The 18769-nt window shown below is 36.3% G+C and overlaps 1 pseudogene; it reads left to right on the plus strand.

The window, feature by feature from the left end:
* The first annotated feature begins 8659 nt into the window (after nucleotides 1-8659).
* LOC123556320 (flavin-containing monooxygenase 5-like) lies at nucleotides 8660-18255 on the plus strand (annotated as a pseudogene).
* Nucleotides 18256-18769: the final 514 nt, after the last annotated feature.

The raw sequence follows: 18769 nt of genomic DNA on the forward strand, positions 1-18769 counted from the left end.
TGTACTTTCATAGTTCAAGTTATACCTTTCTGCACCTTTCACCCTTTGTATTATCTCTAAGATTTTAATACAACATTGACCGGAAAGTGCACTAATTGTTCCTTCATAATGTAAACCGGAGTTCAATTACCTCTACTCGTCAAAAAGTAAACCAACGTGCGCTTACTATATATAAATGATTTTGTGTACAAGCAATGTTGGCCACATCCCAGGGAAATTCAAAATTCAAATTTTAAACATTTTTTCTCAAAGTCGTCTTTACAAAATAAAACAGAAACAGATTTTTAATCAGATATTGTAAAACGTAACTATGTACAACTCTGCAAATTAAAAAATATATACCTTACTATTGATTTAAGGTAATTTCAAAGAAGGGTTCCCTGTGTGGTTTAGATTACTTGAGACGGAGATGTCGCTGATTGATGAAAAGGGGCGTTTTAACTATAAGTCGGTTATAGATACACTTATTGACTTTCTAATGCATTAAGTTTTGCCTTCACTACGCTGCGCTCCCCGTTAATGCATTAGAAAGTCAATAAAGTGTCTGTAACCTTTATTTACTACAGCATAAATGAAGTCTCATCAACTGATCACGATACCACCTGTCCACACGATATTACCTATCGTCTGCATATGCGCTTCAACAACAACTCTTCAAAATAAGTAAAAATAAACCCATTGTATTTTGATAAAAATGAAATACATACAAACTATGATGATAAATCATTAAGTTTCAAATAATTTTGCTTTTGGCATCAACAAATTCATTGCTTTATGTTGAATCTTAACCATACTTTGAAATCAGATTAGGTTTGGAAAACAATGAATTTATATTGTAGGAAATTAAACATTAAATAGCAAGAAAACGTAATCAACCCCCAGCTTCCCGATCCCCATGCTCCGTAAATTATTGCTCCGGTTACAAGTACCCAAGTACGAAATGACGATGGGAGGGTGGGAGTTTTAATTCGGGATCCGAATGTTACACGAATGAAAAATGCAATCCTTGTGAATGTTTGTAAATAGCTATTTGGTTGGTCTAATAGGACTATTTATTACATAGAAAGGGGACTCAGGGCGTAGCACAACCAATTGTGAAGCTATACTGCAGGAGGATGTAAAAAAGCGAAACCTCTTCCGTTGAATCTCCCTATGGGTAAAGATTCTGGGAAAGAGAACTTGTGACTTCTTGTAAAAGTAATTAGCCAGTATGACCTGTGTAGGTCTATAATACACATGACAGGCACGTAGCTCAGCATACTAACATACGCACAGGCATATCATCATTTTTCGACAATAGAAATATAAAAAAGAAATTCAATAAATAAAATTTGAAGGCTGAGGGGATAAGGTGTAAGATGAAATGAAGATTCAAAGACACTTTTTGCACACATTTAATGTTGAACTGTGGTAGAGGTATACATTACATTCTGCCTTAGCAGTCACCTACAGGTATTAATTAAGCAGCCACTTGCCTTAAGTAGCCAATAAAGAAACTTCTCAAACTGACCATTCTATTGTGCAGAATAAAATGTTTTAAGACATTGGTTTGATATAATTCTGGGCGACACCTTTGAACTTAATCCTTGGCTGATACTACAATACTGGAGCTTATTTGAAACTGAATAGGGAAGATCAAAGTTTATACTGGTATCTACAATGTTCGACATAATTTGTTTGAGACAGACATTATGGATTTATTTAAAGCTGTAAGACTTAAAAGTAGCTAAATACGTCTTCCATTGGAATAAGACTGTTTCTTTTCCTACAATCTTTTGAATTGCCTTACATTTACAGTATTATGGTTTTTGTCTGTTTATATTTTTCGAACGCAGTTATTAAGAGCTTTTGTCTCATTTTGTTTTACAAATGCTATGACACCGCAACTTTTGTCCGTATTATCAAGTAAGAGATCCAAGCAACTTAAAAGGCAAAATAATCCTACCTTGAGGCATGCATTTCACATTTAAAAGCAGTTTCATCGGACCATTTTTTCTCAAATATTTTAGATACTTTCTGCATTTAGCGGCATTTAGATTATGATGCAAATGTATCTAATAACATATGCTGTCTGGTAAACTTGATTCAGTATTATATCTTATAAATCTTTTGAAGATTACTAAAATTTCTTTACTGACGTGTCTGAATCATGAAAAGATTATGAAAGGATATCAAACGTCGAGATCTGATATTTCTTCAAACATGTCCTCGTAATTAGGAAACCGAAACATATACAATTTAAATAATTTGCGCAATGATTTGTAACGGTTTTTATTGAGGGGAGGAGGTGGAGGTGTGCGGTGTTTAACACACAAAAAATCAACTAGCTACGGTTATGTTTTTTCTTCTGAAATTTACAAATAAAAAAACAGTTTACTAATATCTGCGCAAACATTGGCACTAGCCTCATACCCTCGCCTGATATATTTCATTGCTTGTTTCCATATTTTTCCTTTTTGGACGGTTGTCGAAGATATACCGGCCAGTGCAAACATCCCCCTCAAACAATCTAAAAGTAAACCAAATGAACATATAAATAAAACTAGAAAAGAATTGGCAGGCTATCGTTGATTAATCTGGTGAGCATATGATGGTGATATTTGGTAAATCTTTTGAAGATTACTAAAATTTCTTTACTTGCGAGTCTGAATCGTGAAATGATATCAAAATTTGTCAACCTGTCATCCATTTATTGTTATAGTGGTAAAATCATTTATTGTTCTTAAAAACTTCATCAAAGCATGTCAGTAGGTATGAGGGTGGAAGATTCAATGTAATGTTAATTTTCATGGTAAATACTGATTTTGTTTTTTAGATTTTTTATATATGATATATGATATGGTACAAATAACATTATACCTAAATTTCAGATTAAATAGTGGATCTGAATTTATTTTATTAGACTTAAACATTTTCTGATGCCATACAATATGCATGTATCTTACAATTTTCCTGCATTGAGATAAGTTCTTCCTGCAATAATCAGACTGGCTGTAAATGGGGATTAAATATTTATCAATAGCTTGATAGGCAGGACTATCTGCAGGAGCGGCTACATGGAAATTAAAAGGTCTTAAAACAACATGCTCTGTTACGCCGAATAGAGCTGTATTCGTTGACTATAAAACCGTATATAGTTTACACTGAATACAGCTCACTACTGCTGCTACTACTACTACTTCTACTACTTCTGAAACGGTTGCTGCTGCTACTACTGCTACTGCTACAACTACTGCCACTACATCTACTACTGCCGCTGTTACTGCAACTACTGCTGCTGCTACTACTACTACTGCTGCTACTGCAGCTGCTATTACTACAACTGCTACTGCTGCTGCTACTATTAATGCTACTGTTCCTACTACTGCTGCTACAGCTCCTACTACTACTACTACTATTACTACTACTGCTGCTACTGCAGCTGCTATTACTACATCTGCATCTGCTGCTACTATTAATGCTACTGTTCCTACTACTGCTGCTACAGCTCCTACTACTACTACTACTATTACTACTACTGCTGCTACTGCAGCTGCAATTACTACAACTGCTGCTGCTATTAATACTACTGTTCCTACTACTGCTGCTACTGCTCCTACTACTACTACTACCTGCTGCTACTACTGCTACTACTACTACTGCTGCTACTGCTACTACTACCGCTGCTACTGCTACTACTGCTCTTACTACTACTACTGCTCCTACTATTGCTACTGCTACTACTGCTACTACTACTGCTGCTACTGCTACTACTGCTCTTACTACTGCTCCTACTAATACTGCTACTGCTACTACTGCTGCTACTACTACTGCTGCTACTGCTACTACTAATACTGCTACTGCTACTACTGCTACTGCTGCTGCTACTTCTACTGCAGCTACTGCTACTACTCCTTCTACTACTGCTGCTGTTACTGCAACTAGTGCTGCTTCTGCTACTACTACTACTACTCTGCTGCTACTACTATATCTGCTCCTACTGCACATACTACTGCTGCTACTGCTACTAATATGTGTGATAGTGTTAGCCATATACGTTAAGACGACAGACCTATCTGAAAAGCATATGTGTATATCTACCGTATACCACTTACATAAGCTGTATTCGTTGCATGCTCAGGGATACAGCTCATCGTAAGCTGTATGCGTTGTCAACCACCGAATATAGCTCATGCCTGAGTTATATACGGCGCAAGCTCTATACGACGTAACAATGCTCAAAATGATCAATTCAAGACCTAAGTATTATATTTGGTCTTAAATGTTATATATAAGCAACAAACATGAATTTTTTAAGTGCTTTTCATAAAATTTTTGGTATTATCTCTATGATATCAGACGACTTGCATTAAGATATCTGAAATGCGCGCACCAACTGAAGTATGATATTGAAATATTTTTATAGTATGATACTGAAATATTTCACAAACATCACGTCGTATCATGTATTTACGCTGTTGTCTTTTCCATATTTCATATAACATAACTATTCGAAAATGAAAATTGAAGACATTGTAGCTTAACCGAGATTAGACACTACGGGAAAGCCTGGTAATTCATACAGCTGAGGCAAACTAAAAGACGGAGACTAAATATAATGACCGAGGTAAAAAAAACTACCGAGGCAGTTAAGGCAGAAAAATCGACCGAGGCAAATAAGGCAGAAAAAATGACCTCAGTAGTCGCAACCACGGCCATGTATGCACCTGCCACAGTTCTGGCCCGACACAGTTCTGACACTGACACTGACAAACCTTGAAGATTTCATTCGATATCAAAAAAGATGGAAGGTAAATAATAAGAGGGTCATTATAACAGTAGCTAGATCCGGGATTTTGTATTCGGCTCTCGTGGATTTTGCAAGGTCGGGTAACACTCGGCGCTTGCGCGTCTCGTGATATCCGATCTGGCAAAAATACAGCATCCCAGATCCTTGCCGCTGTATCCATGAGTCACGCGACATCAAGTTGTATATAATGAAATGAATGAACTAGCTCACAGAAAAGTGCTATTCAAATATTCTAATTTTAATGCAAATATAATTCACCGTGTCCTAACATTCAAAAGGAATTTGGATATTTTTTTAATTATTCGAAAGTAAAACCATAATCACTTCCATGCATAATGTATCAACACAACACGACATCATGCACATCAGCGGTCTGAAGGATTCCCCGGATATATAACCAGATAAATTCCCTTGCGAGGAAATATTGGCAAGTTAAGGCCTTTACGCGCGCGCAACGCTCCTTGCCTATCTGGCCCATCAACCGAAGAAAACCATCAAGCTAAAATTGCTTACATGTCCTCATCGATGTTTATATCTTCCATGAAAAAGTGATTATGTAAACCATTTGTTTCAAATCATTATTCATTTTGTCAAGTATCTAGATCTTTATTGAAAGAGGCTACCAGTTTACCCGTGCAGTCACCATGAACATTATAGATGATAAGACAGAAATGTTTATAATATTTGTGATGATCATCCAATCTGCCCTCTGTTCCTAAAACTCGTTATAGGCCTCAGTGGTCACTTGCATTTGTTTGAGATCAAATTGGCAACTGTTTGCCATCCAGAAAACATCTTCTGAGTCAACGACCAATCTATCCATAGTTGTAACCATGTGATCATAATAATGATACAATTTATCACTAAGAAGCAGCTTGGTTATATTCTTGACCCAGTCCATGGTCTGTGATAAAACTGACACAAGTAGTGAATACGTACTACTCGTCCGTGTAATCAAATAAGTTTGACACACGTTCTGCATATGACATAATATTATCCAATTTTCAACAATTTTAATACGACCGAGAAATTATTGCAACAATCTATAGGAAAACTCCACTAAAATATTTTGTCTGCTCTATTAGTCACACAAAACTACCCAGGTGGCGGGGCTACTCCCGAAATCCGAAGCCCATATTAATGTACATCCAACCCACAGACAACAACAAAATTCCTCTCCAATTAGTGACAATGCGATATACTTACCTTAAACCAACCACACAAAGTTCTCCTCCACTCCGTGACAAATCAAAATACTTACTTAGACTATCTATATGAAACCCGGGCACCAACCTGCGCGAGACACTTAAAAAAATAGAACAACACATGAAACGAAAACAACTCTATCAAACAGGAATATATTCCATTAAAGTGATTCAATAAGACAAACGAGGGCACCGCCATTAGATCTCTCTCCCAATTTTGTATCTGGTGCTCTTATATGTACATGCAGGGACTAAAATACCAAACTCTGGAAACACATATATATGTAACGGTCTGCATCAATAGGTGCCAAAGTATGAATTACAGGGAACCAAAATCTGCGACCGAGGCCATCTACAAAACCTAAGTCCAGTTCGTCATGTGCATTTTCCAATATATTCTGTACAAATCACAATTTGTTATGATAAAGCAGTTTGTTATATGCACTTGCTAGTTTGTCCTTTACAGATTTTAGTTTATGTAGATAAAGCAGTTTATTATGTATATTTACTAGTTTGTCCTGTACATATTTTAGTTTATGCTGGGCATTCACTAGTTTGTGTTGTACAATTAATAGTTCGTCATGTGCATTTTCCAATATATTCGGTACAAATCATAATTTGTTATGTAGATAAAGCAGTTTGTTAAATACTTGCAAGAATTAAAGCATATCAGCCCCCCCCCCCCCCCCCCCCCCCACTACCCACTCGGCCGACACGGAACAGGATTCTTGTTTCAGTGCCCTCTACCACCTGATATTGAGCGACTCTCATAACAGACATACACGTCGTACCAGCCTATGCATAACAGCCATATCTAACAACAGAAAAAGATAAAGCTTCAGACGATCAAGGCACAAAACACAAGCTGCACAAAAACAAACGTACAAGAACTGGTATGAAGGAAAACATCTGAGCATCGCTAATTAGGGGATGTGAACATTACGAAAGACCGGTGGTGACTTCGGACTTCATACTTCTCACTTCAGACTTCACACTTCATATATATTGCTTAACACTCATACAAATAATAGAAAAGTGTGAAGTGTGAAGCTTGAAGTCTGAAATGTGAAGTCTGAAGTGTGAAGTCTGAAGTTTGAAATGTGAAGTCTAAAATGTAAAGTTGGTCTGAAGTGTGAAGCCTGAAGTTTGAAGTGTGAAGTCTTTTTCGGGCGTTTTTTTTTCTACTTTTAGAACAACCTGGGATTACCGAGATTGGACATAATGAAGTATAATGATTATGGCTGTGTTACTTTTAACTCTAGATGCATAATTTAAATGAATATAGCAGAGTATAATATACTGTAAGAGAAGAAGATATCAAAAAGGTTTGCCTTTATAAGTGGTATAATTTGAATACCTCTAATACTAGAGGACCGCTAGGTAATGCCACACACCATACATCTAATTTATAGGCCTTTCTCTCTTACACATAAAGATTTTAAAACATATTTTCCCTTTCGTTTACCACGGCAACCACATTTCTGCATCGAATGAAATTGTTTTAGCAATTTTCATGTGCGTCACCAATGTATCATTCCCGTGAGCTTGTTTAAAACATTATCCCAAATTCTCTTTCTCATGAAGATTTTGAACGGACGGACGACAGACATTGAATTTCCCCTTATTTTGCGAATATCAACAAGTGATATAATCTAAACTGGAGAAGTATTTTTTCCTAGAACATTTAAAATGTACACAATCAATAATACTTAAAACCCAAATAAGAAATGGCGTACACACCTATGCAAATACACAATAAGCAGATGACGTCAAGTCACGTGATGTTTAATCGATGAAGTGCAAAGTGTGCAGTATGAGGTCTGAAGTCTGCAGAATGAAATGTGAAGTGAGAAGTATGAAGTGTGACGTCTGACGATTGAAGTCTGAATTTTGAAGTGTGAAGTTGCAAGTGTGAAGTGTGCGGTTTGAAGTCTGAAGTTTGAAGTCTGAAGTTTGAAGTCTGAAGTTGGAAATAACCACAGGTCTTTCGTAGAACACAGCAACACACGGGAGTGCAAGTCAGAATAAGCTTATCGAAAATACCGTAAGGAAAACATAGTGTGGCAAGAACACGCCTTACAAAAATACCATCAATCTGAATACACTAAAAACTCTTCGCCCAACGTACAAAATACTGTAAACTTGTTACGTAATCCCATGAAATGTTAATAGAAAATACCACGAATGAAAAACCTAGTAGGGGCTTAGTTCGCCACTGCAGTTAAATAATCTGTAAACACACAAACTCTCAACGTGTGTAAAAAATATGTATCACTTCTTACGATCCTATAAAAATCTATTGATTAAATAAGTCATCGGTTCTATTAATATAATTTTTCATCTTTTTGTGGAGTAACAAGGCTTTTCTTTTTACTTGTACTTTGTAGCCGACCCATTTTTGCCCTTTTCGCAATGATATGTCTACTGTCCAGCTTGTTATATGTAATTGGACAGTATCTTGCGCTATTATGCTTTTTCTTACACAGAGACAACCAGGCCTTGACCTTCAATGTCGATCGATGCACCGGAAAAAAATCTAAAACTTGCTGACGGATAAACTTATAAGGGTAATGTCAGTTTTAATCAAATAAATGGTAAATGTTTTCGTTTAAATACAGAGTGTTCCTTAATAATGACAGCTGCAAAATCTCTTTTCATATAAGACTATAAGATATGGCTGCTGCAACAAAGAAGAAGAGAGTGTGTGTGATAGGTGCAGGTCCATGTGGAATGTCTGCTATATGGAATTTTGCAGACATCGACGGCGGAAATGAAGTTGTTGTCACCTGCTACGAAAAGCAAAGCACGTGGGGCGGACTATGGAACTACTCTTGGAGAACAGGTAATTGTAATATTTCAGTAGCATGTTAAAGTGCCTGGTTTGTTTTGTTATTTGTATTCTTGTTTGTTCGATTCTGTTTTTTATATGCAAGAGATACTAACAATGTCTTGATATCAGTAAATCGAATTCTTGATATTAAAAGTCATTTCTTGATATCAAGTATCAAACTATTATGTTTTAGTGTCAAGAAATTGCACAGCTGTCCGATTATTGATTACATGTATAAGGTTTGTTAGAGACACTTCATGGAAATAAGTTGGGTCAGTATAATAAATGGGGAGGGGGATTAGACGAGTCCCCATATTTATCATACTAATACTTTAAATCAGAAAATAATTTTTGATATCAAAAAATTAATTTTTTATATAAAATATGTCTTAAATATAGTAAAACGGCGCCCAGTACACGAGCAGCTTCAGTTAACCTGAAATGAGGAGGAAGACCCCAGGTTTTCGAAATATAACACTATTTAACACAATCGCTGGTTATCAAAGAATCAATAACCGGACATATACCTCATTTCCGCCAAAACTGCTCGATTTCACGTAGCGTTGCAATCTATAAAGGATCTTGTTTCCTTGTAAAATTATCCCCAGTTTCATTTTTACTTTTTTTTCTTTCTCTTTTTGATAAATAAGCTGAAAACAGTCATCTAAAGCAATGAACCAAAGGTAATTTATACACAGACAAATATATCCTTATTGTCCTTATTATGAACATTATTTTGTTTCTAAACCAGTTCTTCTCTAAGTCTATTGTGAAAGCGCAAGGGAAGATCAAAGCTTGTAAATACCTGATACATATTTACAGCGTTAAACAAGAGTTGTAGAAAACACTGATATAAATAAATGTTTTTTTTTTTTTAAAAAATTCACGTATGTATTTTTGTATTTGAAGGATTTAAAATAAATTTCTAGACTTTAATATAACGTATTTCTATATTTGCTTGTAGGTACTGATGAATACGGCGAACCATGTCATGCCGGCATGTATAAACACCTTTGGTCAAATGGACCTAAGGAGTGCATTGAGTTCCCGGATTACACATTTGAGAAACATTTTGGGAAAGCCATACCCTCATTTCCTCCTAGGCCTGTTTTACTGGACTATCTTGACGGTAAATCCTGTTTATATCGATACATTTCTTTTTTTTCTAGTGTTCATGTCACTACATTTAGCACATAAAAAAACAAAGAAAAATATCAAACAGGGAATGCCACGCACCAAAAACGCAGCCTCCCCAAAACGAAACCCCCAGCACGCAGACGCGCGCACCACACACACATACACACACACCCAAAGCCAACACATAAGGACGAAACGAACAACACACACGCACACAAAGCCAACACATAAGACGAAACGAACAAACAAAGGAACACAGTGGGGCACCGCCTTGGAACGGTCAGTGGCAAAAACACCACTGGGGAGCTTAAACCGGTTTATGGTGCACCTAACCTCACTCTTACCCCCACCATGTTCCAAAGACATGGGACAGTGTAAATAAAAGTAATCCCCTCCAGGTGAATCTCTTACACACGTAATGAAACAAAAAGGCATGGCATGTAAAACACAAAAATGCTCATGTATAAATATATAAAAAAACAAACCTTAAGAACCAAAAACGTATGTACTCAATGCCTTTTCAGAAGACAGAGCAACAAGAAAAACACCCTTAAGGGCCCGACGAAACAGGCCAGAAGACAGATTTCAAAACAGTTTAGTCCTGGTAGGATTTAAAAACTGCTCATCATAGAGTCCTCCCCCTCTTCCGTCAGACGCAATGAAAGAGGGAAGCGTAGTGTCCAACTGTAAACGGGTTGAACACTAAACACTAAGTTATATTTGTCAAAACTTAGCAGAGAAACTGTAAATTCCTGGAATCTAAATTTCTCCTTACATTTCCGCATCTGTCTTGATTGAACTTACGGCTGTATGGATACTTTTACCATAATTAATTTTGAATAGTTGATTTTATTTCAGTTCTTTCAGTATGTCAACAACGAACTATCAGTGCAGGGTTACGCAAAAATAGATATATTTTTTAAATTGTTTAATAGTTTTATTTCGATGGAATCATTTTGCATAGTTTTCTGAAGCCCTGCATGTTTTAGTATGGTAGATAACTCTTCCTACACCTTGGAAAGACGGTAACATCTTGCATTTAATAATTTCCTTAGTTCTTGAGACTTCTACTATCAAACTAATCGTTCAGACATTTTTTGTCTTTACACCGGTAATTAAAGCCCGACTCGTTGTCCGGATAACCTGAAAGAAACATTTAATTCCGACATACGGGAACGTAAAAGATGCCACGAAGGATATAAGAATCTTATAGTCTTACTCTCAAACAAACAAAGTATTGTATATGTATTATTCCTTTTGTACGCAAAAATATCATGAAATCTACGGAACTCCTATATACTCTCCTTCAGATAAGATGCTTGGGGATCTTTTAAAATGGTCAATAAAAAATCAAACAACTCACATTATTTTACGGAAGCTTTGGAAGTGACATGGTTGATATTTTTTCCGGAATGTGTTTAATTTTACTAACTTGAGGGAACAACATGGTATCCGAAGTTTTTTTCTTAAATTTTGGCCATAACTTAATTTCCGGAGTGTATTTTCATTCATAAACTCATGTCGACCATGTCACTTCCAGGCTTCCGTATTATTTTTATTGCCTGAATTTCCTGAAGTATATAATGATGCTTTAAAAAATCAGTTGTTTGGTCAGACTGTATATGGTAGTAAAATGTCCGAATGTACAAAAAAAACAAAGACAAAATATCAAACAGGGAATGCCACGTACCAAAATCGCAGCCTTCCCAAAACGAAACCTACAGCACGCAGACGTGCACACCACAAACACAAACACATACACGCGCACACACACAAAGTCAACACACGAGGTCAAAACGAACAAACAAAGGAACACAGTGGGGCACCGCCTTGGAACGGTCAGTGGCAAAAACACCACTGGGGAGCTTAAAAAACAAATACAAATATCAAACAGGGAAAGCCACGTACCAAAATCGCAGCTTCCCCAAAACGAAACCTACAGCACGCAGACGTGCACACCACAAACACACACACACATACACGCGCACACACACAAAGTCAACACACGAGGACAAAACGAACAAACAAAGGAACACAGTGGGGCACCGCCTTGGAACGGTCAGTGGCAAAAACACCACTGGGGAGCTTAAACCGGTTTATGGTGCGCACCCAACCTCACTCTTACCCCCACCATGTTCCAAAGACACGGGACAGTGTAAATAAAAGTAATCCCCTCCAGGTGAATCTCTAACACACGTAATGGAAACAAAAAGGCATGGCATGTAAAACACAAAAATGCTCGTGTATGAATATATAAAAAGCAAACCTTTAGAACCAAAAACGTATGTACTCAATGCCTTTTCAGAAGACAGAGAAACAAGAGAAACACCCTTAAGGGCCCGACGAAACAGACCAGAAGACAGATTTCAAAACAGTTCAGTCCTGGTTGGATTTAAAAACTGCTTATCATAGAGTCCTCCCCCTCTTCCGTCAGACACAATCAAAGAGGGAAGCGTAGTGTCCAACTGTAAACGGGTTGAACACTAAACATGCGGTATGTCTCAAAACAGTTGGGTCGTAACCTCTTTTAATAAAACGTTTTATAATTTTACCAAATACATTTGGAAAATTACCATGACCCAAGATCTTACGAAGTTTGTAAACCACATCCCCATAAAAAACGGGTTTAGAAATACCTTCTCGCAGAAGTGTCTTTAAATTACTATTGAATTTTAAAACTAAATCAGAATTACGATAGTAAAATTTAGCAAAATATTTACGCAATTTGTAATAACGGTAGCCTTGCTGAAGAAGTTTACTTGTAATATATAGATTACGTTCATTGAAATGCTTGACATGACTACACGCTCTGGCAAACCGAATTAATTGAGAAATATGTACCCCATAAGATGTAGCCTGAGGTACATCCCCATCCAAATGGGAAAAATTTACAATGCTAAAGTTAAAATCATCCCTCTTGTCATAAATTTTGGTATGTATAATATTGTCATAAATAGAGAGATGTAAATCTAAAAACGAAGCATCAGTATCCGAATTGTTAGTTTTAATTAACTGAAGCTCCCTAGGATAAACAGTACCAACTACTTGTCTAAAAACTGCATTCCCAAACCTGATGTAAATGTTGTTCAATAAAAAGGAAAGGGCTTTACAAACTTCGTCACAGGTCCACATTGTATAATGTTTAATAATATTGCTAGTAAAAAATGCTTTATCAAAACTGCAAGCGAGAAATGTAGCATTCTCTCTGGCAAAAGTCTTTTGAATTAGGGCAGTTAGTTTGTCATTTATTAAGTTATGTGGTAAAGTGGTATACAAAGTAGAAAAATCGTATGTACTGACTGTAGATACCTTGTAATTATTAATTTTAAACTTATCCAGGATTTCGCCAGAATTTTTAATCGACCAAAATAAATGTTTACCAGAGTTTTCGTATACTTTATCGCAGTATCTTTCCACGTGGGCTTTCACAGCAGTTAGACATGATGTTAATAGTTTTGAAATATTTGTAGTTGTACAAGAGCTTGAATTAGCGATGTAGCGGGCTTTATATGGTTGTTTATGCAATTTAGGAATCCAGTACATGGTTGGTAGTTTAATTTGTTGATCGTCTTTACGAACTTTTAAATTAGAAACTTCAGTGATGTGATCAGTGACCAAATTATTTTCAACAGAAGGACTCAATGTATACGTTTTAGTACTATTTAGTTCGTTTTGTAAAACATTAATATGATGTAGGCGTCAAATGATGATAGTATTGTTGGCCGCCTTATCTGCTGGAACTAAAACATACTTAGAATGAAATTCTTGGATTTCCTTCTTCAAATGTCTTAAAGTAAACTTGGCTTTTGGTGGAAGTAGGTGTTCATTGGTTTGATAATATTTTATTCGAGAATCAACAATGTTAAAAATATCACGTTTCGAAGACGTTAAAGCATTGGGATCAGCATTCTCACGACGACACCATTAAATACAAAAAGTTTCGATGGATTCCGCAATCTGACCACGACAAGCATCAAAATCAATAGTTGAAGAAATTCTCTATTTAGGTCCTTTAAAGAATAAATTACGAATACGTTTGTCTTTAATAATATCAAAATTACCAGTGATGACATGACCGGCATCTGAATAGCAACATTTTGAGTTTTTACATTCGCAGTAAGAAGGGGTATTTGTTTGAACATCTAAGTCGGAAACAATTTTATTGTAATTGAATATAACATTTCTTAATTTTAGTATTGTAAATTTTCCCCATTTGGATGGGGATGTACCTCAGGCTACATCTTATGGGGTATATATTTCTCAATTAATTCGGTTTGCCAGAGCGTGTAGTCATGTCAAGCATTTCAATGAACGTAATCAATATATTACAAGTAAACTTCTTCAGCAAGGCTACCGTTATTACAAATTGCGTAAATGTTTTGCTAAATTTTACTATCGTAATTCTGATTTAGTTTTAAAATTCAATAGTAATTTAAAAACACTTCTGCGAGAAGGCATTTCTAAACCCGTATTTTATGGGGATGTGGTTTACAGACTTCGTAAGATCTTGGGTCATGGTAATTTTCCAAATGTATAAAACGTTTTATTAAAAGAGGTTACGACCCAACTGTTTTGAGACATACCGCATGTTTAGTGTTCAACTCGTTTACAGTTGGACACTACGCTTCCCTCTTTGATTGCGTCTGACGGAAGAGGGGAGGACTCTATGAGAAACAGTTTTTAAATCCTACCAGGACTGAACTGTTTTGATATTTGTCTTCTGGTCTGTTTTGTCGGGCCCTTAAGGGTGTTTCTCTTGTTGCTCTGTCTTCTGAAAAGGCATTGAGTACATACGTTTTTGGTTCTTAAGGTTTGCTTTTTTATATATTTATACATGAGCATTTTTGTGTTTTACATGCCATACCTTTTTGTTCCCATTACGTGTGTAAGAGATTCACCTGGAGGGGATTACTTTTATTTACACTGTCCCGTGTCTTTGGAACATGGTGGGGGTAAGAGTGAGGTTGGGTGCGCACCATAAACCGGTTTAAGCTCCCCAGTGGTGTTTTTGCCACTGACCGTTCCAAGGCGGTGCCCCACTGTGTTCCATTGTTTGTTTGTTTTGTCCTTATGTGTTGGCTTTGTGTGTGTGTGTGTGTATGTGTGTGTGTGTGTGTGTGTGTGTGTGGTGCACGCGTCTACGTGTTCCATTGTTTGTTCGTTTTGTCCTTGTGTGTTGGCTTTGTGTGTTTGTGTGGTGCACGCGTCTGCGTGCTGGGGGTTTCGTTTTGAGGAGGCTGCGTTTTTGGTGCGTGGCATTCCCTGTTTGATATTTGTCTTTGTTTTTTTTTACAGGTGTTTTATATTTATAACAGATAATAGGAACTTCGGAGTTTCTTAAATATTTAGGCACAGAATCAATGACACGTTTATCACGAAATATACTGGGTACATCGATGAAGTCATGCCTTTATTCATGAAATAAATTTTAAGAAAATGTCTCTCATGGTCAGATTGGGTGTCAATATGTGGACGGAGAACGTGTTGTGTGTAACTTTGAATAAGATATGATACAGTGTAAAACGGATCTGTTTGAATGACATACTGGTCCGCTTCCTCGTCTAGCTTTTTAAGAGACTGAACAGATAAAGATGTGAGACGAGAAAGCATTGAATGTCTACCAGAGTTTGAAAGAATTAAATCGAGGTCTGCAACAGATATACTGACTTTAGATTTGCGCTTAACATTACCATTTCGTCTAATTCAATGAGACCTAGATTTACGTTTCATAATATTTAAAATAGAAAAGATATCGATATCAGGGTTTTTAGAGAGATTACCTTCCTGATAAATATTATCATTTAAGTCCAACGGAAACGGTGACTGTAAATTTTTAATCCATTTGAATTCTGCTACATGTCTGGCTTTAATTTTAAAACTAGATGTGGAATTTATATCATATACGATTTGCAAGATTTCTTTAAAGACTGATGTGTAGGTCTTTACTTCTAGGTCGCTGGAAACTCAAAGAAGGTCTCAGCAAATGCATAAAGTTCAACACTGTAGTGCGACATGTTCAATATAACGAAGCAGACGACACTTTTACAGTAGAAAGTACCAACCTTGCGGCCAACACGTCCTCTACGGAAAAATTTGATTATCGTTGACATCGTTGCTGTGGGTATCTTCAACACTCCCCATGTTCCGGGGTTTCTAGGCATTGAGACATTCGAAGGAAGAATATTGCATGCCCATAATTTTCGTGACGCTGTCGAATTTAAGGGCCAGCGTCTATTGATTATGGCGCAAGCTATTCCGCAGAAGATCTTGCGCTACAGTGTCTGAAATACGGAGCTTCAAGTGTCATATGCACGTGGAGAACAAAACCAATGGGGTTCAAATGGCCGAAAGGAATAGAAGAAAGACCATTGATACAGAAATTTACAGGGAAGAAAGCGCACTTCAAAGATGGAACGACCGAGGAGATAGACGTTGTCATATTATGCACAGGATATTTGTACTCATTTCCGTTTATGGAAGATGGACTGCGTCTAAAGCCATCATTGTCACTGTTCCCGGCCAACCTATACAAGGGAAGCGTTTGGCTTGGTGGTGGCAACAACAAGCTGTTCTATATGGGCATCCAAGACCAGTACTACACCTTCACCATGTTTGATGTACAAGCATTGTGGATCTGCAAGTATGTATACCGCTTGATTTGAAGACAGAATTCTAAGCTAACTCTGACCGAAAATAGTATTACCATATAATACAAAATGTATCAGACAATTAAATGCAACATCTTGGCAAACTGCTTTCTTCTCGGGTCGATTTTAATATTCGATATTCTAATCTGAAATTGAATATTCGATATTCTAATCTGAAGCGAAACGATAGTAAATGCTTGCAATTTGGTTAACGGCATTTTTGTTTAGGCCACGTTTAAAGTTAATTTTGTTGACAAATCTTAAAATGAAAAACGAAATGACATTATGAACTTCTCAATACCCTCTGTACGATATGCTCTGCAGAAACCAGATTGTCCAAAAATGTTTGTGCGTGTATAAGTTTTGTCGTTGTTGTTTTTCTTTCAGGCGTGTAATTCATTTAATACGCTACAACATATTCAGGCATTGCTTCAATAGCACAACTCTTGGGTCCGGCATTTATTAATGCATACCTTACTAAGGGTAGTAACAAAAGTTTACAGGACAGAATCATGTAACATGTGCAAATAACCAGGTGTTGGCATGTCACATACCTTACCATTAACTGCAGTTTAAGTGTCAAATAATTTATTAACGAATACTACGAGTTTACGAAATCGGCATAAACATGACTAGTCATTTATAAAACAATATCTTAGATGGGCAAGACATACATAAAATAAAATACATATTCATGACATCAACAGTATATAATGCAACATATCTAGTACAATATACAGAGTAATTATATGACATAAGCGACTAAATTAAATGCACGTTTAATAAGAAATTAGTTTACATTAAATTAAATTAGGAAGAAGCAGTATTAAGTTTTTCTTTACGTATTTTTTCATTAAAGACATACTTGGCTACATGTCTAATTGTTCTAACATTTTTGGATGATATCAATTTTACAAACTTATTAACTGAAGGAAATGAAGTATCAATACAATACTTCTGGCGTAGACCACTATAAAAAGGGCAACCTAATACAAAATGGTACTCCGATTCGACATTTTTTCATACAGATCTTACAAATATTACGATCATTTCTAGCAACATTTATAAATCTTCCACTCTCAATTTTCAGGCAATGCGCAGACAATCTAAATCTGGATAATTAAATTCTTAAATAGTTTGTATGTGCTATTTATAGAACTGTGTAAGGTCATGTATATTAAATGAAAATAGCCCATCAACATTCGATACAATAGGGACAATACGGATTTTTTTCTCCCTGTTCATATTTACTTGTGAAAAACAAGCAGTATTTTCAATAGAAATTCTATGTATAAAATTGATATATTGGCTTATAGCATATCCATTATACATAAATTGCAAAGACAATTCTTAAAATTTATGTTTGAAGATTGTGTTTATGGTATTTTATTTTTGTCTGAAATCTTACAATAGAAAGAGACGATGGAGAACATGGCATCTCGTGGATCAAATCTTGAACCACCAGGTTAGGGGTCGAACGTTCTTCTTAAATAGGGCGGTTACTTGGTATTGTATGTATTTTATATAATTCAAACTTTTGTTTTCTTTTTCTTCAGATACATTCTCGGTAAGATTCCAAATGAGTCCAAATCATTGAAAGAAAGAAAGAAAGTGCAGAAAAATGGGTCAAGGAATGCTCCAAACTGAAGAATTGCTATGACGACATAGATTTCCAGACGAAGTTTATCAAAGATTTAAGTGAGGATACGGGTTATAGTCCAGATGCAATAAAAGCGAGGGATTTGTTATATACATGGGAGCACAATAAGGATGAAAATATCGTCACGTACAGAGATCAGTGTTTTTCTTCAATTTTCACCGGCACCGAATCACCAAAGCACACTGCCACCTGGATGCAGGCATTTGATGATAGCATTTCCGCTTTTGCGAAAGTAGCAGAAGAAAAATCACACCCTAAAGAAAGCAGTTAAATTTGAATGATTAAATACTACTCGGAAAACACGGAAAGCACTTCATGAACGTTAACGCTGCGTAACCTCATGTATATATATAGCTGGGCATATCATATTATATGGCATTTTAGAAAATCATCATTTATTGTAGCCACTGATATCACATAGTGGGCAGATGGATGTTTTTCATACATATCGTCTTTGACCATAAAAAACAATATGTATTGTTTTGTTCACATTCGATGTTT

The sequence above is a fragment of the Mercenaria mercenaria genome, chromosome 5 (genome assembly GCF_021730395.1).
Source record: "Mercenaria mercenaria strain notata chromosome 5, MADL_Memer_1, whole genome shotgun sequence".
NCBI classification, from domain to species: Eukaryota; Metazoa; Mollusca; class Bivalvia; order Venerida; family Veneridae; genus Mercenaria; species Mercenaria mercenaria.